This window comes from Mytilus trossulus, chromosome 11 (genome assembly GCF_036588685.1).
Source record: "Mytilus trossulus isolate FHL-02 chromosome 11, PNRI_Mtr1.1.1.hap1, whole genome shotgun sequence".
NCBI lineage: Eukaryota > Metazoa > Mollusca > Bivalvia > Mytilida > Mytilidae > Mytilus > Mytilus trossulus.
Window position 1 is genome coordinate 69,157,746 of NC_086383.1, and position 24,116 is coordinate 69,181,861.

Here is a 24,116-nt window from a genome sequence, read left to right on the forward strand (position 1 = left end):
TCCACTGGATGTGTATGGGTTATTTGTGTTGTTGGATTGTTGTCTCATTGACGTACATCCCACATCTCCCTTTATTCGTACATAACTTTGCAATACTGAATGAAATTAACAGATATAGTTAATATTTATCAGTGACAGCAATAATTATCTTTTTATTTTTGAATTATGTATCATTTGAAAATTTTGGACTATAGATAAATTATCAGATAGTTTTCTCACTTTTTAATTGTACCAAATAAAATATTCTCAAACTTATCATTTACGGAACTAATGGTTAAAACTATTCTACAAAAGATGTATTTGCTTCTTTTCGAGCAGATCCTCCGTCTTCCATCTTAGGTAAACAAAATATTACAAAAGTAAAAATCTGGTGGTATTTAAAATCTAATTAATTTCTTAAGTAAAATTCGACCTAATAGGTATAAGTAATTTCTTAAGTAAAATTCGACCTAATAGGTATAAGTAATTTCTTAAGTAAAATTCGACCTAACAAGTATAAGTTATTTCTTAAGTAAAATTCGACCTAATAGGTATAACTAATTTCTTAAGTAAAATTCGACCTAATAGGTATAAGTAATTTCTTAAGTAAAATTCTACCTAACAAGTATAAGTTATTTCTTAAGTAAAATTCGACCTAATACGTATAAGTAATTTCTTAAGTAAAATTCGACCTAATAGGTATATTTAAGTAATTTCTTAAGTAAAATTCGACCTAACAAGTATAAGTTATTTCTTACGTAAAATTCGACCTAATAGGTATAAGTAATTTCTTAAGTAAAATTCGACCTAATAGGTATAAGTAATTTCTTATGTAAAATTCAACTTATAGGTATAAGTAATTAATTCAGAGCAGGATAGCCGACCATATGCATCCTCTTACTGGTAGATTTCTATGTCTGAGGTAACAGAACTAAACACCAAACATATTTCGGAAATTCTTTTGGAAATATAAAAAAAGAAAAGAAAAAAAGTGATTTTTAAGACGGCATTTGAAATTTAGTCATACGAATGTCCTGATATCTGAAATATAGTCATACGAATGTCCTGATATCTGAAATATAGTCATACGAATGTCCTGATTTCTGAAATATAGTCATACGAATGTCCTGATTTCTGAAATATAGTCATACGAATGTCCTGATTTCTGAAATATAGTCATACGAATGTCCTGACAATATTATTTAATAACAAATAAAAACATCTCATACAGTTTAACAGGAAAAATTAAAAGTTAAAAATTGGTATAAAACAGTATGTCATATTTCCATTGTCCTTGACCTCTTTTTCGTGGTTCAGCGACTGCTTAAACATGAGTGTTCACACCGAATTGTTGTCTTCCGATCGTGATTGAATTTATGTTAAAAGTCTGTAACATGAAAGTTTTACTGCCATCACAGGTATCAAATGAACTTAACATTACCAGTGATCGGTGCGAATGAGGTCAAGGTCTGATGGACCCTACCAGACAGACATGTTTTACAATCATACCATACACCATACAAGTATATAAATAGCCTATTGCAGACAGTATCGGAGAAAAAGACCTAATTACTAGTACAAAAACTTCACATTTAGCAATGAACCATAAAAGTGGTGTATGAAATGATTCCAAGGTATACATGTAAGTCTGGCGATTACGTATGAGACATTTCTCCACAAGAGAAAAAATGACGTACGGCCTTCAACAAAGAGAAAAGCCATATCATATTGCAATCTATAAAGATCCCAGAAATGACATATGTAAAACAAATTATACTAGAAAACGTACGGCCTGATTTATGTACAAACCAATGAACGAAAAACAAATATAATATGCAGCGAACAAACGACATTACTAAGTTATTGGCTCCTGACTTGGGACCGGCACTTACAAAATGTGGAGGTATTAAACATGTTAGTGGGTGTCCCCCCCCCTTTAACCTCGGACAGTGGTGGATCAGCACAACACAAGAACAAACTATACAAAACAATAATTGGAACAGGCAAATATAGATTGTGGCGAGGTTAAAAATGTTTGCGGGCGCCAAACCCTCACATAACCTGGTACAGTGGTGTTATAGAACAGCATAAGAACAAACTCTTAAAATCAGTTCAAAAAAGCTTAACTCATCAAATCTATACAAGCACTAAAACATCTAACAAAAACACTAAAGATACAAAGTTAAGATTTGACTAATAAAAAAACATGTATCGAAAGGAAAAATATCTATCAGTACACATCCAACATCTAATAGATTTAGTGTAATAAAAGACGAGAAAAACAAGATGCTAAAATATAGATATCGACAGAATCCTCTCATTTTTCTGCTTGTTCTGGTGTAAAAATCAATTTAAGACACCAGCAAGCCAACGATACATATATCTAAAGACACCAGCAACCCAACGACACATATATCTAAAGATACCAGCAACCCAATGACACATATATATAAAGGCTCCAGCAACCCAACGACACATATATCTAAAGACACCAGCAACCCAACGACACATATATCTAAAGACACCAGCAGCCCAATTATACATATATCTAAAGACACCAGCAACCCAACCGACACATATATCTAAAGACACCAGCAACCCAACGACACATATATCTAAAGACTAAAGACCCCAGCAGAGCCAACGACACATATATCTAAAGACACCAGCAACCCAACGACACATACATCTAAAGACACCAGCAACCCAACGACACATATATCTAAAGACACCAGCAACCCAACGACACATATATCTAAAGACACCAGCAACCCAACGACACATATATCTAAAGACACCAGCAACCCAACGACACACATATCAAAAGACACCAGCAACCCAACGACACATATATCTAAAGACACCAGCAACCCAACGACACATATATCTAAAGACACCAGCAACCCAACGACACATATATCTAAAGACACCAGCAACCCAACGACACATATATCTAAAGGCTCCAGCAGAGCCAAAAACCAAACGAGAACGAGGCTAGTCGCAACAAAGATGTTAAAATCTCTAAATCGTTCTGATTCTAAATAAAGATGTCAACATATGTAGTCTTAAACAAAAGACAAACGTCTATACAAAATGTCTAGCTCTAAGTCGTCCCGAGTCTAAATAAAGAGGTCAACATACAGTCTTACACAATAGGCAAGCGTATATGTCAAGCTCTAAATCGTCCCGAGTCGAAATAAAGATGTCAACATACAGTCTTAAACAATAGACAAACGTCTATACAAAATGTCTAGCTCTAAGTCGTCCCGAGTCTAAATAAAGATGTCAACATACAGTCTTAAACAATAGACAAACGTCTATACAAAATGTCTAGCTCTAAGTCGTCCCGGGTCTAAATAAAGAGGTCAACATACAGTCTTACACAATAGGCAAGCGTATATGTCAAGCTCTAAATCGTCCCGAGTCGAAAAAAAGAGGTCAACATACAGTCTTAAACAAAAGACAAGCGTCTATACAAAATATCAACCTCTAAATCGTCCCGAGTCGAAATGAAGAGGTAACATACAGTCTTAAACAATAGAAGTTCTTAAAGGTAAACAACGGACGAAAAGAGACTACTTTGACGAGGTACTTTGATTGAGATACGTGCGGCTTAACTAGTTCTAAAACGTAAAAAAGGGACGAAGAGAGACTACTTTGACGGTGTACTTTGATTGAGATACATGCGGCTTAACTAGTTCTCAAAGGTAAAATACGGACAAAGAGTGGCTAATTTGACGAGGTACTTTGATTGAGATACGTGCGGTTTAACTAGTTCTAAAAGGTAAAAAAGGGACGAAGAGAGGCTACTTTGACGAGGTTCTTTGATTGAGATACATGCGGCTTAACTAGTTCTTAAAGGTAAAAAAGGACGAAGAGAGGCTTCTTCTCTGACGGGGTACTTTGATTGAGATATGTGCGGCTTAGCTAGTTCTTAAAGGTAAAAAAGGGACGAAGAGAGGCTACTTTGACGAGGTATTTTTATTGAGATGCATGCGGCATAACTAGTTCTTAAAGGTAAAGAGGGACGAAGAGAGGATACATTGACGGGGTACATTGATTGAGATACGTGCGGCTTAGCTAGTTCTTTAAGGTAAAAAAAGGGACGAAAAGAGGCTACTCCGACGGGGTACTTTGATTGAAATACATGCGGCTTAACTAGTTCTTAAAGGTAAAAAAGGAACGAAGAGAGGCTACTTTGGCGAGGTACTTTGATTGAGATACACGCGGCAAACTAGTTCTAAAAGGTAAAAAGGGACGAAGAGAGAATACTCTGACGGGGTACGTTGATTGAGATGCATGCGGCTTACCTAGTTCTTAAAGGTAAAAAAGGGACGAAGAGAGGCTACTTTGACGAGGTATTTTTTATTGAGATACATGCGGCATAACTAGTTCTTAAAGGTAAAGAGGGACGAAGAGAGGATACTTTGACGGGGTACTTTGATTGAGATACGTGCGGCTTAACTCGTTCTTAAAGGTAAAAAAAGGGACGAAGAGAGGCTACTCCGACGGGGTACTTTGATTGAAATACATGCGGCTTAACTAGTTCTTAAAGGTAAAAAAGGAACGAAGAGAGGCTACTCTGACGGGGTACTGAGATTGAGGTAATACGGCTTAACTAGTTCTTAAAGGTAAAAAAGGGACGAAGGGAGCTACTCTGACGGGGTACTGAGATTGAGGTAATACGGCTTAACTAGTTCTTAAAGGTGAAAAAGGGACGAAGAGAGAATACTCTGACGGGGTACTTTGATTGAGATGCATGCGGCTTACCTAGTTCTTAAAGGTAAAAAAGGGATGAAGAGAGGCTACTGAGACGAGGTACTTTGATTGAGATACGTGCGGCTTAGCTAGTTCTTAAAGGTAAAAAAAGGACGAAGAGAGGCTACTTTGACGAGGTATTTTTTATTGAGATACATGCGGCATAACTAGTTCTTAAAGGTAAAGAGGGACGAAGAGAGGATACTTTGACGGGGTACTTTGATTGAGATACGTGCGGCTTAACTCGTTCTTAAAGGTAAAAAAAGGGACGAAGAGAGGCTACTCCGACGGGGTACTTTGATTGAAATACATGCGGCTTAACTAGTTCTTAAAGGTAAAAAAGGAACGAAGAGAGGCTACTCTGACGGGGTACTGAGATTGAGGTAATACGGCTTAACTAGTTCTTAAAGGTAAAAAAGGGACGAAGAGAGGCTACTCTGACGGGGTACTGAGATTGAGGTAATACGGCTTAACTAGTTCTTAAAGGTGAAAAAGGGACGAAGAGAGAATACTTTGACGGGGTACTTTGAGTGAGATACACGCGGCTTAACTAGTTCTTAAATATAAAAAAAAAGGGACGAAGAGAGGCTACTCTGACGGGGTACTGAGATTGAGGTAATACGGCTTAACTAGTTCTTAAAGGTAAAAAAGGGACGAAGAGAGACTACTTTGGCGGGGTACTTTGATTGAGATACGTGCGGCTTAACTAGTTCTTAAAGATAAAATAGGGACGAAGAGAGGCTACTCTGACGGGGTACTTTGATTGAGATATACGCGGCTTAACTAGTTCTTAAAGATAAAAAAAAAAAAGGGACGAAAAGAAACTACTCTGACGAGGTACTTTGATTGAGATACGTGTGGCTTTACTAGTTCTTAAAGGTAAAGAGGGACGAAGAGACACTACTTTGACAAGGTACATTGATTTAGATACGTGCGGCTTAACTGGTTCAAAAAGGTAAAAAGGGACGAAGAGATATTATGAACCATTTCTAATGGAAGCAGTATTACAGGGTTTTTTAAAGTTCTGGACGCGCAATTAAAATTTATTGAACATTTTGAAGGACGAACTCAAATTAAATACCTCAAATCATAACTCGAAGTTTAACTTTCAACTTGAAATGCGACTCTAACTCCGGGAGCTTAAATCGAAGTGTAAAAAACGAAACTTGAACTTATTAATAAACTCGAACTTTATCTCGATATCTATCTTGAACACGAAGCATAACTCCAATTTTAACTCAAACTGCAGCTCGAACCGTTAAGATCCGCTTGTGTGAAGTTCCGTGTACGTTGTTTTGGCAGCAATGGAGGGACCCCTGTTATTTCATAGTACGTAGGACCTCTCTCCCCCGTGTATCCAAATTTTCCTTGTACAATGGGTGTTGTAAAATTTTAAACTATCGTCGTCGAAGAAGTGGCTGTATGTAAAAATTGCCTCCACCCTCCAACTCAACTTTATCAAGCTGCAGATCAAATATGCGATCATTCCCTTTCCATAGAATAGAAGCAAATAAAAGTTTGACGACATATTATCTTTTACAATGTGTGTTGTAAAATTCAAACTATATATATATACTATAGATAATTTAGCTGATCTGTAACAATAACATCTTCATGCCTAATATATCATGTACTGTAGTACGCCGCTAGATTAAAACTGACGTGGAAAGGTAACATATGGCCACCGAAAGCTCTTTTTTTGAGAGCCCAGGTGGTCGTGTGGTCTAGCGGGACGGCTGCAGTGCAGGCGATTTGGTGTCACGATATCACAGTAGCATGGGTTCGAATCCCGGCGAGGGAAGAACCAAAAATTTGCGAAAGCAAATTTACAGATCTAACATTGTTGGGTTGATGTTTAGACGAGTTGTATATATATATATATATATATATACGGTTGTGACGTCATTTATGACCTACGGTATGTTTGGCATTGGAGATACGTTCTGTAATAATTGTTGTAAGGGAGCTACCATTTTAATTCTAAGGGGGGTGAGAGGAAGGCTAAGATGAAAAATTTTGTCCTGCATTTTTTAAGTGTAATCTCTGTCCTGTCTTTTTATTTTTCACTCTATTCGGTCCCCTACCCCCACCCTTTTTTTTTACTGAAATTATTCCACAGTCACAATTTTTTTGCACGTGAACCAAAGACGACTGAAAACCCTATAAAACTAAGTTTTAAACGAATAAATATGTGCATCTTACAAACAAGTTTAAGAGCTAAGATGCAAAACGGTAAAAGATATTTTTGGAAATATGTTAATAATTTTCAGTTATGATTTATCAATTAGTTGTTGCTTAAAACGTCCAGTGGCAAATATTTAAAACATATTCAGAACGAGGAACGAGAAACCATCAGTCCCAAATAGGTAGACCGGTCGGAATGAAGGACGGGAAACTTGAACCCCTTACGAATTTGTTACGAAGTGTTATTTCACGTGCAGAGGGCCAACCTACTTTCTCTACACGAAGCATCGATTCTGACCGGATGTGGCAGGGTATTTATACATCCCCACCCTGTCAAACGGACACCTCCCTTCATCAAGGGTTAAAGTTTCTGCCGGAACGGGAGGAGTCCAGATGACCATATTTCCATGCCCCAGTTAACATTGTCAACCCTTGAGATGTTTGTAGTTATGACTCAGCATCATGTGCAATAAATTGTCAAAATGCATGTTTTTTCATCGGTTACCGCAGACCCCCCTTTTTGAAATTAATAGCCTTGGACTTACTAAAATCAGAGACAGATCATATACACATGCATGTAAAATTAAAATTGAGAATGGAAATGGGATATTTGTCAAAGAGACAACAACCCGACCATAGAACAGACGACAGCAGAAGGTCACCAACAGGTCTTCAAGGCAGCGAGAAATTCCCGCACCCGGAGGCGTCCTTCAGCTGGCCCCTAAACAAATATATATATATACTAGTTCAGTGATAATGAAATATGTCTCTGCTAAAATATACAATCTCCCTTTCTTTTATGAATGAAATATTGTAATATTAAATATTATCTGGTGCATGTTCAATTATAATCACTTAACGGCATTTTTAATTGGTTCAAATAAATATTTGTATATTGTATTGTATTGAATGGTATTGTATTACATTCTAGATACCCGTATGTAAAAATGTCTTTGCGACAGTCGTTATGTATGTGTGTTTACATATGAAACGAAAGTGGAAATTCATTTTATCCAAGTGGACAATTGTTTTTTAAAGGTAATTTAAGTTATTTCTGATAATAATTTAAGTATCTTATAATCTATATTTGTGTGTTACACGATTTAATATTTTTTTAGAAAATATCATAGGCTCTGATTGTACTGATTAATGAAAATGGGGCGTACCAAGGAGGCACCTTATGGCCGAACATTGGGTTTTATGTGCATTTCTCAGGCTTTTAACTGTCGGGTCCCCTTTTTTTATGTGCCCTCTGCCCCCCCCCCCCCCTTTTCCATTTTTGAAAGTCCTGGATCCGCCACTGGTGAAAGGTATCATATGTTACACATATAGGCCTTACCTTTGGGGACCTCATTCGGAAATTAAAAAAAATACGATCAATGCATTTGAATGGGGACATATAGTTGGAACCCCCCCCCCCCTTTTGTCCCCCCTTTGTCCTGGGTTGGGACCCCCCTTTTTTAAAATGACTGGTCCGACCCTGTTTAAATCTGGTCGTAAGGGAATACTTCCTTGTACTGGCCCCATATCTGTTTCCTTGGTATGCAAAAATAAATATGTAATAGTATCAAAGACTATTGCAAAGACTAATTTGCCAGTAGGACGACGTTTCAAGTAATTATTTTACTAACTTAAAGTGATTTAACTCAATTAATAGTAAACCAAATAGAAAAGATGGACTAATCTTAATACTATCTTTTGGTGTAAATTGCCGTGACATATTTATTCGTTTAAAGAAAGTTATTTATAAACTAGTCTAACAGGTTTTTCAATCGTCTTTGGTTACCGTCCCGTAAAATGATTTAAATTGTAATAGCTATAAGTATTCTTTCATAGGAAGCTAACAAAGATAAAGCTATTTAAAGGTCCATCTAACAAAGAAGTAAGTATAACGTCCTTATTGGTTGTACACGCACAGGTATCATTGACTATAACATTTAAAACTGATCCAGTCAGGTGAACTAGACACAGATTATTGATTTATTTCCTTTGCATGTAACCATGGTAACCCTAAACATCATATAAATCGTGAGTAGCATGATATTTTTTTTTTCGATCAAAAGGAGAGAGATTGTACGCTCTAGACCTCTCCTCGGGCCTGGGTCCGCCACTGCAAGGGCCTGACTAGCCTCTTCTAATAGTGAGGCAATATATATATATTCGCCGAGCGAAGCGAGTCGAAAAAATTTTGGCGAGGGGTCTGGGGGCCGCTCAAGGCCCCCCAGAAGCTCTAAGGAAAATAACGCAAAATTGTGCATTCTGAGCGTTTCCCGGACTCTTTCTGACATTGAAACGTAATTAATTTTTAGCTATTTTTTCTCCGCAAAATTCTGGTCTCAAAGCAAAAACATAGATTCATTACAATTTAAGACTTTTACGTTTTATGGACAACATTAAAAGACCGATATGAAGGATAAAGCAAAAATCTTAATTCTCATAATCATTAATACCGGATCTGTCTGTCTGTTATCATCTTGTATTGTGCTTAGACTTTGGTTTTTTTTATGACTAGATTTAAATTTAGTGACAGTGCAGTATTATACTTTAAGTACTAGTACTGCTTAAGTCTACACTAGGGACCAACTCGGTATTAATGATTCTTTTATTGTTGAAGAACGCTCCAGCAACTTTAGTATTTTTGCTATGCATTGACTTTGTGTGTGATTAGGTTTCGTGCACATTTACTCCATATTCCTTTATTTTCTGTTGAAGGGTCTGGACATGACTTAATGCAAGTTTAACCCTTCATATCTTCTTCTTTATAATTCTTTCCTCCACTGTCTGGAGTACCACTACTTTTGTAGTGTAGCACGGATAAGCAACTGATTACTGTATACTGTAAGCAACTGTGTGCATGTGCAGGAATATTGTACAGTGAATATATGATCGGTGCACAAACCAGTATTATTTCGCCTAAAATATATTGTCCTAGATACTGGTATAAAGGATATCAACACAGCCTGGCGTACCCACCACCAATTTACAACGCAACGGCAGTTGGTCTTATCCAAAATGAGCTAAGGCTGCGATCCCAGCCAGAGCTCAATTCAAAACATAAACTTTAAAATAACTTAATGTTAAATCATTTTTGTAGACGTGCAGGAAACTGTTCCATCACCATACTATATACATCTGTGCTCCATATAAATCACACATGTTATGTCAATTATACACTAATCAATGTATATTACTTTAAAAGTTCATGCACTGTGGCATATACTAAAATCTAAAACACTTCGTGTACCACCAAATTATCAATGTTACTGTGACAGTTTGTAACTCAGCACATAACTCAACTTTGTATTGTTCATTCAAAACTGACCAATATGCACATTTTTATTGGTACTTCACTCGGCTTTCCTTTTACACTGCACCAGTAGCCTTATATCTCCTACTTCACTAAAAAAACACACAAGAAGTTAAGTTAGGGAGGGAATAAGTAGCTTACATAATATTTAATTTATCACCTATTTGGGACAAATATTTATTTATCCGAGTATAATTTCTTTATACCTTAATAGAAAAATCATTTCTTAACTTAATAGAACACTTAGCCATTTTTCAACCCTTAAGTTTCCTTGCAACCTTAAATATAATTATTGCAATAAATAACAGGACACAGGGCTTACTTAACATTAAATTGTCATATTAAACCTTTAACTGTTTATTAATAGTAATTTAATAAATTACTTTATTGTATTTTAAACTATTAAATAATTTTAAATGACTTTAAATGACATTGCCATCCTAGCTGCCTACTAACTCCAGTATAGAACATCTTTTATGGTGCAAGGCAAATACCATTCCTCGTGTTATGGCCTCAATTTTCTCCATAAATAAGAACGTCTGTATTAATATTGGAACTTGTGGACTAGAGACATCCAAAATCACTCTCAATAGCATTGAATTGTTTGAGAAGACTAAATTTCCTATTTCATGATTAAAGTCATAAAGCAGAGTTCTTAGCTTAGGAATAAATTCATTCCTCACAGTATCTGTACTAGCGCATTGTAGCAAGAAATGTTCAGTATCTTCGATCTCATCCATACACAATGGACATATCGCACTTACTTCATACTTGTTAAATCTACTACGATTTGATTGCAGTGTATACACTCCTGTAAGTAATCTAGCTTTTACATTAGCTTTCATAATAGAAATAGAGTCAAGTCCTGTGTTGGCCCAAACGTTATGAACAGTTCCACAATTCATTGACATAGGATGCAAGAAGCGAAGAGTAGATTTGCCTTCTGCCATATTCGTTATCTTCTGTTTCCAGAATGTTTCTATTCTCTGTTTCACATAGATTTTCCAGCTTTCTCTATTTGGAATCGAGTTTAAAATGTCAAAAATAGATTCAAATTCATACAATGAGAGTATAGCGTCCACATATATAAACCAGCTATGAGAGGTGTTATCCTTCATCACAAGTTGTCTAATACAAATCTCCTTCTCTATATCATTATTTCGCACAATGTTACCAAAGTTCACTAAAATTTGTCTATGTAAAAACGCTTCTATTGGCATTTGGCCAGACAGAATATATATTGCTGCATCAGCGGTTCGTTCTGGCAAATTTTGCAGAATTTTAAGTTGTGATTTGTGAAAAAAGTTCAATTCATCCAATTCCTTTCTGCTAAGTGTTACACAGTCTAGTCCAAAAATTAATCGTGGGCGAACATATGTATTCCATAGTTTGATGACTATATTTGGGTTGACTCCATTATATCCGTGCATACCTGCACCCATTAGCGAATAGCAGGTTCGTCTAGCTAATTTAATTCTTTCTGATACCAAACATTTTTCTTCTGAATTTCGATTAATTCCCACATGAGTATATGAAACAACATGTTCTATAGGTTTTTCATGTAAATAAAATTCATCAACACATTTTTCATTTCTTCTACTATTGAAAGTCATAATTTTACTTTTAGCTTCACTAATAAAATATCTATCTTTATTTGCAAAAGTTTCTTGTAAATTTAACATTGTCTGTAATGAAATAGCATCTTCCGCCAATAACACAATATCATCTGCGCATGCTGGTGAAGCAATATGTATCGTTCCAATACGGAAGCCCAAATGCTTGTTTTGATACCAATCTAATAATGGATTAATATAAAGTTTATACAGAGTAGGAGACAAAATACCTCCTTGTCTAACTCCCTGTTGCTCATCAAAAGCTCTAGAAAACTGTCCATCCCACTTAACCTTTGATCTCATTTGTTGATACCATTTATATACAACAAACCAATCCTCATCCTTAATTCCAGACTGAAAAAGTTTTAACATTAAAGAGTCATGCCACACAACATCAAATGCTTTAGAGGCATCAATAAAGGCTACAAATACTTTCTTTTTACGATCCTTTGCATCAGCTAGCGCCTCAGTAAGCAATAAAGCTGCATTTGTTGGAGATACCCGTTTAGTAAAACCACGTTGCAATTTATTTTGAAGTCTATCTAAATCTGGTGAAATTTTCGACAAATGTATAGTCTCAAAAACTTTTCCCATTATACTACATACTGTAATTCGCCTATAAGAATTTGGATCCTGCAAGGGTTTACCATGACTCTTGTGTATTGGTGTAATAATTCCAGACTTAAAAATTTCAGGTACATCTCTTTCTTGTAAAACACGATCAAAAAGAGCTTTTAAAATTATAGGTACTATTTGACCACCACATTTCAAATGTTCACTCATTAGATTTAATTCGTCAGGTGACTTTCCATTTTTCATTTTGCTTATAGCTGCTGTAACTTCATCTAAAGTTGCATATTGCCGTCCCTTATTCCCTGAATTTTGTAGTGTCAAAATATTTTGTATATTACGCTTCACAATTTGATGCTGATGATCACAAAATGATGAACTTGTAGATAAAGTACTTAATTTTTCGAAATACGAGGCCCATCCATCCCTTATTTCTTCTGAGGACTCAAGATTTATGCCATCAATAACTAATTTAGTCAGTTTCTTAACTTGTCCAGTTCTTTGAATATTAATAAGTTTGTAAAAGAGCTTCTGATTTGAAGTATACGAGTCCATTATTTCATAGTACAGTTTATATCTATTATTCGCATCCAGCTGCCTCTGAGCTTGTCGAAGTTTCTTTTTAGCCACTTTACAGTTCACCCATAGAGCGTTAGTTTCACATTTATTTCCCCCATCTTGTTTAAAAATATTATATGCTTGTTTACTGTCATGACATAGACTTCTCAAATTTATAGGCCACGGCTTTAATTTTCGAACCCTACGTTTTTTAACCTCCTCTGAAGATTCCTCTGCACTCGTTTTAAAAATATCAGCCACATTTTGAAATTGTTCATCTAAAGTTCCAGATTTAATATCTAAAGAATTAAATTTTTCATCAAGTAGCCTTTGGTACTTCAACATATCACATTTCTCCCAGTTGATTCTATTCGTCGTAGCAGTATTGACTACATCATTCTTTTCTGACGCATATAAATTACAGATAAAGTTGGCGGTCACTGGCACATGAGATGACAAATTTAACGGCGACATACAATATATATCTGTCTTAGTAAAAAAGTTATTATCATTAAAAGCTAAAATATAGTCTATTTGTGACGAAGCTTTGTCATTATGGTGAAAAAAAGTATGACTAGAAGGATAATTCCTTGGTACACATAAGTTTATTTCCTGTATTGATGTTAAAAACACTTTGTCTCTTGTAGTTTTCTGTTTACGAATCAATGAGGCATTTAAATCACCTAGCACTATTATGGTATGATCTGCAAATTTAATAGTTAATTCACTTATCTCATCAAAACATTGCTCATATTTTCGGTCATATTCCTTACTACCAGTACAGGGCATATATACGGCCACAATACAAATTGGTTTTGGCTTAGTGTCTAAAGTTATAACACAAATACGTTCATTACCATCATTATGAATTTTCACAAATTGGTCTAAATGTGCTCTCCATAAAATACCACAACCTCCCCATCCCCGCAATACATTACTGTTTTTTGTCTTCAAATTATTTGATATCGGGAAATTGGTGACCTTACTTTAATTTAAACCTTGTCAGCTATCTAGTTTTATCTACAGCTGAAAAGCCAGTTTTGTATTCTTTGATATCAAGTTCAATTCTCCATTCAGAAACGACCATTTTTTCTGTGTCTTGTAGCATCGTCTATTCCTTAAAATATCCTCTCTCCACTCTCTGGACATCGATGGGCATGTAACATTGCAAAACCACACGTTTACAAATGAAAATCAACACTCAGACTACAGTTATAAAGTAGGACCTTAAATGAACAAAAGACAAACCCGGGACACAGAAGTACAAACAATAGACAATCAACTTTGAAAACTAAAAGTAAAATAGAAACATGGATCACGAAAAACATGCAGGGGCGACACCAGAGAGTGAAGAGAACTTGCTTCTTGCTAGACACTTTCCCTGTGAGAACAATTTGATATAAAGACAATCTTTTGTTTCAGTTTTTTTTTTTTAATTTCTAACATGAGGCATTTGCCTCATTTGCCTCAATGTAGTTACGGCCCTGACTGCAACCTTTTCTTCTTCCAGGTAAGGAACCGGATTCAAAACTGAATTTAATTGGTTCCGCGAAAAAAAAACTCATCTGACTTAAGATTTTCCGGAGAAACAACTCCTGAAACGAGTTGTATATTATACGCACCCGTTTCGCGCCCCTGACAAAAATATGTTTCCTAAAGAAAGGGTAAAACATACGATTTTGGTAAAACCTACTCAAAGATATACCAAGGTATTGTGAGAACACAGAGATTCAATTAAGATATAAGACGGACGTACATTTTGATAAAGTTGATCCCATGTTGAGGGGGGGAAAGGGGGGGAGGGTATCAATATCCCATATCCCATTAAGTTTTTATCTCAATATCCCGTATCCCTATAATGTTTACCCCTATTATCCCGATAATTATTTTTTACAAGTATCCCATATCCCTAAAACTATTTTGAAATATCCCAAAAAATCATTATAAATTCATTATTCTGTATTCTGTAGGTGTCGCTGTTGACACTGGATTGTCTCCCTTGTAATTTTTGAAATCTCGCGTGTATATATATATCACTCTGGTAAACCACTCACTTGTACTTTATTCATTCCCAATTAAGCCCATTTTTTTCCTCATCATCACAAAGTCAACAATTTTGACTCTGGGAAAACAAACTGTGTTAAAGGAAATTTAGTGCATACTTCTAGTGTTAAATATGAATATACAATGTATGTGTCCAAAAGAAGAAGTGTTCCATCCTAGAGCCTTGTATAACAATCTCTTTTATGTGATGTTAAGGTTCATCATAAGGAATTGAAAATTATGGCCGTGTTTACACCTAAAAAATTACTATGAGTACAGACAAACTGGTACATTCAGGAAAGTTTTAAGGCATGGCAGGAACTAGATATATAAAAGTTATATGAAGTCTACGTTTCAGAAAATGAAAAACTTACCTGCATTTTGATGTGCATTTTTTTCCAGTCTGCAGAAGATAGCAAAATAAACAAACACCCGAGTTTCATTTGATACGGTCCACTCAGTTACACAGTTTAAACCAGTTAAATCACCTATTGTTTACAGGTGTCTATTGTCCATCTATTGTCTATAATATTTAAATCAATACTACTCACAACATTGATTATATGAGGGGAGCTTCTCAATCGTTTTCACTACTTAGTTAATTTTTGCACCTTCTGCAGGAACGAAAAAAAATGGATAGCAAAATCTAGAAAAGTTAATAATATTCTGAAACATAAAATGCATTTAAAATTTATATATCTAGTTCCTGCCATCCCTTAAAACTGTTGCAGGTGTATAGGTTATTCTGTACTCTAGAGTAAAATTTGGGGTGTAAATACGGCCATTTTATCCAAAAGGTTATGATGAACCTTAAACAGGTTGGGCACAACCCACCAAATGGGGAACTGTTCCCCAAATGAGTAACAATCCCTCATTTGAGTAATCATTTGGTAGTGCTAAAAATCTAAATTTTCTCAATTGAGTCTTTTTTCTTAAAATGGCACATATTCATGAAAAATGCAGCCAATTTTCCAAAAGATGATTATCCCTATCTTGATTTACTGAGAAGATACAAGCCTATAAAAACTTAGAAAATGTAACTATTCTCAAGGTTTCTAACTTTTTTAAAATCAATAATAAAAATATAATTCTTTTGAAGAAGTTCTTCCATTTTCTATAAATGTGTGCCATTTTAACTAAAAAGACCCATTTTTAGAAAATATTGTTTTTAACACTATGAAATGATTACTCAAATGAGGGATTGTTACTCATTTGGGGAATAGCTCCCCATTTGGCCGGTTGTCCCCAACCTGTTAAAGATAAATTTAGTGTAAGGGGTCTAATTTCAGACTTTTTTTAAAACCGTGATGCATATGACTGTAAAATATAATTTTGATAGCATTCTTCTTTCATTGATTAGAAACTTCATCCTACACGTTAACCTATGTTGGAAAGAACAGAAGGACGCAACCCTGTCTCTTGTCCAAGATTGCTCTGACATCCAACGGCTGTTTTGCCAGACAAGCTGAGACTGTGGGATGTCAGAGCACGTCCATATCAAAAAGTGGATATTTAGCATGCAAGTTCAATATAAACTCTAAATTTAACACAAGAAAGCTTTCTGCTAATGTACCTACATTACACTTAACTGTTGCAATATTATTACAGCAGGCAAAATTTGCACAGCCCTTGTTTTGCAAAGAAATAACACAACATTTGACTCTGTGATCTTGAACTTTATGAATTACATAGATCCCAATATTTTTGTTACTATTTTTTAATTTCCTTCCTCACAACACCAGTAATAGAAAGAAAATATATTAATTTACATTGATTATTTAGTAATTATTCGTTATTAACATAGTTTATACAGCGAAATATCTACTTTTTGATATGAAACGTGCTCTGATGTCCCTCGGCCCTGCTTGTCTGGCAAAACAGCCTTTGCACATCAGAACAATCTGTAAAACATGGAGATCTCTGAAGATCCTCGCCACGCCACGTAAAAAATAAGAGGTAAAACACTATGAAATATCCTGTAATCATATAAAGCATCAAGACAAATGAAAACATTGACAACAATAAGGCTTAACTCATCAGATGGATACATCTAACAAAAATCTCTGATTATTTCAAGAAAATTATCAATGCATAGGGTGCTATAAACAGTTTCGTATAAAAAACTAGGGGTTATTCCCCGACTAAAAATAACCATGGAGGGAAACCCCTGTTTATTAACTCAATTGGTGCAAAAGTATCATGTTTTTTGTGTTTGATTGTAAAAAATAGTTAATTAGCTTTCAATTAAAACAGGTTGAATGATTGAAATATTTTTAAAAATTAAATTAACTTTACATGTTTTGAGGGGAGACAACTTTGTAAACATCCTGTTTTTTTGGCAGTGAAAATTGAAAACTTATTTGCAGCCACTGAAGCTCTTTTCGGAGCAGGAAACCGTACCCTGAAACAAGATTTTTTTGAAAGGCCAGGTAAAAACCTACAAATTTCATACAGTTTTGATTATGAAAAATGTGCATGGATCATGACTTCATGTCTGTGCACATGACCTGGTTTCAAGTTTTTTCTGTCAAAATTAGAGCTTTTTTCCCCCATGTTCATTGGATGGAATGTTTTTAATATATTAAAAGTACACATTATTTTTATTTCATTATAAACTAGAGAACATTCTGATTCCAGTGATATCAAGTTTTATACAAGTATCTTTATTAATCAGTCCACCACTAAGGGTCACTTATGCATGGTCCCTAAAAATGTGACGTCATAGAAAAAAACTGTTGATTGCACCCATATGAGCAAATAATATAAAAAAAGATGTGGTATGATTGCCAATGAGACAACTCGTCACCAGAGACCACGCGAAACAGATTAAAATTAACAACTATAGGTCACCGTACGACCTTCATCAGTGAGCAAAGCCCATACCTCATAGTTAGCTATAAAAAGATCTGAAATGACAAATGTAGAACAATTCAAACGAGAAAACTAACGGCCTAATTTATGTATAAAAAAAATGAACAAAAACAAATATGTAACACAGCAACAAACGACAACCACTGAATTAAAGACTCCTGACTTTGGACAGGCACATACATACAGAATGTGGCGAGGTTAAACATGTTAGCGGGATCCCAAACCTCCCCTTAACCTGGGACAGTGGTGCAACATAAGAACAAACTATACAAATCAGTTGAAAAAGGCTTAACTCATCAGATGGATACAAATAGAAATACATCTATTAAAAACAGAGAGTGGAGGTGACCGAGAACTTGTACATCCCATCAACAAAAAGACACTAAGTACAGATCTGAGAGTACTTGCAGTTACTGACAGCTAGTTCAAAGCCAATTACAACTAATAAAAAGTATGCATCTGAGACTAAATTATCAATCATTACACATCCAACATCCAATGGCACGGTAAACAACATCTCCGTAAAAATGAGGATGTGCTATCCCGTTTGAAATAAATTTTTATACGACCGCAAAAATTTTAAGTTTTTTGTCGTATATTGCTATCACATTGGCGTCGTCGTCCGAATACTTTTAGTTTTCGCACTCTAACTTAAGTAAAAGTGAATAGAAATCAATGAAATTTTAACACAAGGTTTATGACCACAAAAGGATGGTTGGGATTGATTTTGGGAGTTTTGGTTCTAACAGTTTAGGAATTAAGGGCCAAAAAAGGGCCCAAATAAGCATTATTCTTGGTTTTCGCACAATAACTTTAGTATAAGTAAATAGAAATCAATGAAATTTAAACACAAAGTTTATGACCACAAAAGGAAGGTTGGGATTGATTTTTGGAGTTGAGGTCACAACGGTTTATGAATTAGGGGCCAAAAAGGGGCCAAAATAAGCATTATTTTTGTTTTTTGCACCATAACTTTAGTTTAAGTGAATAGAAATCTATGAAATTTAAACACAAGGTTTATGACCATAAAAGGAAGGTTGGGTTTGATTTGGGGAGTTTCGGTCCCAACAGTTTAGGAATAAGGGGCCCAAAGGGTCCAAAATTGAACTTTGTGTGATTTCATAAAAAATTGAATAATTGGGGTTCTTTAATTTGATATGCCGAATCTAACTTAATGTATGTAGATTCTTAGTTTTTGGTCCCGTTTTCAAATTGGTCTACATTAAGGTCCAAAGGGTCCAAAATTAAACTTAGTTTGATTTTAACAAAAATTAAATCCTTAGGGTTCTTTGATATGCTGAATTTAAAAATGTACTTAGATTTTTAATTATTGGCCTAGTTTTCAAGTTGGTCCAAATGGGGGTCCAAAATTAAACTTTGTTTGATTTCATCAAAAATTGAATAAATGGGTTCTTTGATATGCCAAATCTAACTGTGTATGTAGATTCTTAATTTTTGGTCCAGTTTTCAAATTGGTCTACATTAAGGTCCAAAGGGTCCAAAATTAAACTAAGTTTGATTTTAACAAAAATTAAATTCTTGGGCTTATTTGATATGCTTTATCTTAACATGTACTTTGATTTTTGATTATGGGCCCAGTTTTCAAGTTGGTCCAAATCAGGATTCCATATCAAGTATTGTGCAATAGCAAGAAATTTTCAATTGCACAGTATTGCACAATAGCAAGAAATATCTAATTGCACATAGCAATTAATTTTCAATTGGAGTTATCTTTCTTTGTATAGAATAGTAGTTGATAATATATGTTGGAAATTTGCCAGACATGACTATGATGTCATTTTCTATTTTTATTTGCCAATAACTTTATGTAAATAACTTCATTGGAAATTTGCCAATATAAAATGTTGCTGATGAAGCTTTTTTTCCTTATCTTATCTAAAATGTTTTTAGATAATGTATGTTGGACATTTGCCAGACATGACTATTTACATTTTGGATATTGAACCATAATAGTTTAATATTAAATTTAAAAACTTTAAATTCTAATTTTCATTTCTTAAACCAAATTCATAATGTGACATAAAATCTATGCAGGGATGATTCCACTATATAAGTTATATGGTTCGCTACTGACCCAATACGGATCCATAGAGGGTTAGTAAAATCCATAGGGGATGAGGCCGGAGGCCGAGTCCCCTATGAATTTTATTCACCCTCTATGGATCCGTAGGGGGTCAGTAGTTAACCGTATAACGAATTTATCGGACGCTGGACTTTTTTGCGTCGTTTTGTTGAAAAATAAACAACAAAACGCAACAACATTAATAGATGACGTCGCCATTAACGCGTCATAAACCCCCTATGAAACCTACTAACCCCCTACGGTCTCATAGGGGGTCACCACGTGACGGCGTTTAACCAATCACAACGTGATATTTTATCTATAGTCCGATAATATAGTTTAGGGCCGCTTAGCGGCCCTCAATTCCTCCAGCGGCCCCAAAAAATTGTGTGAAAATAAATTCCCAATTCAGAAAAAAAATATTTTAAAATTGATTTTTCCGGAAATGTTTCCTGCACTGATTAAGGCAATTACAATTTTTCCCATTCGTCTTCAAAGTGTTTTAAGATCTGAATAAGAATGATGTAAACAAAAGATTGTTAAGATAAGATATGTTATCATATTGTTATTATGTGTTTTTCTGAGACGTTTCTCAATACCTTAGTTCTCGTAAAAGCAGACCTTTACATGAAATATGCCTTTACTAGATCAAATACTCCCATAGCATTTTCTTCAATTAAATTGAAGAAAATGCTATGGGAGTATTTGATTTCGTAAAAGCATATAGATAATCATGATAATAGATGCTTTTTGTCAAAATGGATCACATATTAAAAGCAGACCTCGACAGGGAGAAAAACGTATAAATTATCAAAATTCAATAGGCGCCGATTGCCTAAAGGTTCTGCCTGGCTCTCAAATAAAAAAACCGACTGTCTGCGCATTTTTGAAAATACACGACAGATCATGATGAAAAAGTATATCCACACACTATGAAACAGGTGAAACTTGATACAATTTCAGTTTTTACAGTAAAATGATATTATTTCATCATAGATTTTATGCGGAAAAAAATCCCAATTTTAAGAAAATTCCCAATTTGATGAAAATTCCCAATTTGATGGTCAAGGGACCCATTTGAAAACAACTGGAATCATCCCTGCCCCACCCAACCCCTTATGTTTGAGAACTTAAAAACAGTCAAGATCCCCACCCCTAAACCATATATATTCTTACATTGTATATGGTACAATAAAACAAATAAAATGAAATAAGGTGAGTCCCCTGGGGTCACTCCCACTCCCTTGTTGTTTGAGAACATGTTAACAATTGAGATCGCCACCCATAAACCATATATTTTTATTCAGTACAATAAAACAAATCAAATGCAATAAAAGGCGAGTCCCCTGGGGTCACTCCAACCCCCTTGTTGTTCGATAACTTGTTAACAGTTGAGATCCCCTCCCATTAACCATATATATTTTTGTATGGGACAATGAAATAAATGAAATGAAATAGGAATTCCAGAGGGGTCAGTCACCCAACCCATTTCTTTTTGAAAACTTGTAAACAATCGAGATCCCCACCCCTAAACCATATTTATTTTTGTATATGGCAACAAAACAAATCAAATGAAATAAAGTAGGAGTCAGGTCAGCTCCACCCCCTCATGTATGAGAACTTGGAAACGGTCAAGATCCCCACCTCTAAACCATATATTTTTTTGTATGGGGCAACAAAACAAATCAAATGAAATAAAATGGGAGTCCCTTTGGGTCAGCCCCACCCCACCCCTCTTGTTTGAGAACTTGGAAATGGTCAAGATCCCCTACCCTTAACCATATATATCATTGTACTGGACAATAAAACAAATCAAATAAAATAGAAGGCCAGTCCCCAGGTGTCACTCACACCCCCTTGTTGTTTGAGAACTGGTAAACGGTTGAGATCTCCACCCATAAACCATATATATTTTTGTATGGGACAATACAATAAATCAAATGAAATATAGAAGAAGTCCACAGAGGTGACCCCACCCCCTTCTTTTTGAAAATTTGTATATGGTTGTGATCCCCTACCCTTAACCATATATATTCGTGTATTGGATAATAAAACAAATCCGATGAAATAAAAGGCTAGTCCCCTAGGGTCACTCTTACCCCTATCTCCTGCCTGTTTGAGAACTTGTAAATTGTCTAGATCCCCACCCCTGAATCATGAATATTGCTGTACATGATTTCAAGAAGATTTGAATGACATACAGGTGTAATACCTAGATGTCACTTGCGCATATCACTTTACTAGACCAGACAAATTTGTATTGGACTTTGCATAATGTCAGGCGACCGTGGGAATGACTAATTTTGAGCACTTTGTTTGGGAGACTTCGTAACAGCATCCTGTTACAATTATTTCTTTTATAAAGTTGGTTTTTTTTTAAGTAGGAAAAAAAAGTTAACAACGCAATCTACACGACAAGTTACTTGTCACAAGCTAAACAAGTATATACATGTTCAGAAATGATTCAACTGATATTTATCTGAAACTGAATTTGAGCTATTTTATATTTTCAGTTTAAAGATCTACTGTCCATTTTTATTTGATTCAAGTCCATTCAATGTATTACTTAGAAATGGTAAGTGAACATTATAGTCAAATTGTTTTGGAACGTTTGGTTATTTATTTTATCAAATGAAATTCAGAAATAGATTTTGTCCGCACCATATCTAAATGTGATTTGAAATTATTCAAGCTACTCTTCCAATCTTTCCATGAGTGATTTCCTTCACTTTGATTTTAATTCTTTTTAAACAAGATTAACATTTTGCACTCATCTACTTTTGTTAAATAAATTGGAAACAAAAAATAACATGACATAATTACAAAATTAATTGCATTTGGGAATCCAAACTAAACAAAACATTGCAATCATTACATTGTGAGTTGCTTAAATGATAAGAGTTTTTAACGAGTCACTTGTGGTGTAGGAATGAAAGATTAGATGTTAATGTCAATCAATGAAAGAGGCCAACATTGTATTCAACCAATGTAAACTTTGTACTTATAAATGAGTAACATAAGTGTCACATGTGGAGCTCCTATACAGCCCTCAACTTTTGATGGGTTCCCTGTTGCTAAGTCTTTAATTGTTATGCCCCACCTACGACAGTAGAGGGGCATTATGTTTTCTGGTCTGTGCGTCCTTCCGTCTGTCCTTCCGTCCGTCCGTTCAGGTTAAAGTTTTTGGTCAAGGTAGTTTTTGATGAAGTTGAAGTCTTATATCAACTTGAAACTTAGTATACATGTTCCCTGTGATCTTTCTAATTTAAATGCAAAATTAGAGTTTTTATCCCAATTTTACGGTCCACTAAACACAGAAAATGATAGTGTGAGTGGGGCATCTGTGTACCATGGACACATTCTTGTTAATTTTGTGTTTTGTGTACTGTTGTTTATCTTTTTCTTATTTAGCCATGTTTTTAGTTTGAACTTCTATTATTTGTATTTATTAGATCCATGTCCAGTCAATGTGATCCTTGTCCAGTCAATGTGATCCTTGTCCAGTCACGTTACTATTATAGGTAAGTGTACATTATATGTGAACTATATAGGATCATTTACTATTGAAATTTGTTTCCAATGTAAAATATTCAAACTCTATAAGGGGAGATAATCAACATATAGTTTTTACATTCAAAATACCATAACTCCAATGTTTTTATAGTAAACAAGACACATGACATCATTACAATGTTATTTGACTTCAAAAGTAGATTGGTTGAACTTAAGCATTGAACTTGTGCTAAAAAAAATTAAAGTGCGATAAATGTCAATGAGAGAGCAACCCAACAAAGCAAGAATGGGGATGTGTACAGGTCAATATATAGGAGATGTGTACAGGTCAATATATAGGAGATGTGTACAGGTCAATATTATAGTGTTATTAACTGGCTGTTTCTGTATTGGCACTGGTATAGATTCAAGGTTTGCTGTATTGGCCTCGAGACCCGTAACAGCCAGTTCATAACACTTTTATTAAATAATCCAACGTAATCAATACAGACTTGTTCTGAATGCTATATTACATTGTACATACATCAAATGTGAATATAGGGCCAATATTTCCAATACGGACTGGCAATGAATCCTGAATTACATGCATAATTACACCTAATATAAGAATGCCAGTTGGTAGCCAGTGTATTTTTCG

The 24,116-nt window shown here is 35.0% G+C and overlaps 1 long non-coding RNA gene across 3 annotated transcripts in view; it reads left to right on the plus strand.

Annotated features, from left to right (window-relative positions):
* The first annotated feature begins 7,851 nt into the window (after window positions 1-7,851).
* Window positions 7,852-24,116, plus strand: part of LOC134691493 (uncharacterized) — a 30,241-nt gene continuing 13,976 nt past the window's right edge. For 2 of the 3 annotated variants that reach the window (XR_010102148.1, XR_010102149.1), the window contains exons 1-3: window positions 7,852-7,959; window positions 22,480-22,541; window positions 23,419-23,487. This is a non-coding gene — a long non-coding RNA (uncharacterized LOC134691493). Of the gene's footprint in view, window positions 7,960-14,573; window positions 14,679-22,479; window positions 22,542-23,418; window positions 23,488-24,116 lie in introns of those variants that run through there. The other variant, XR_010102150.1, reaches the window with a different exon arrangement.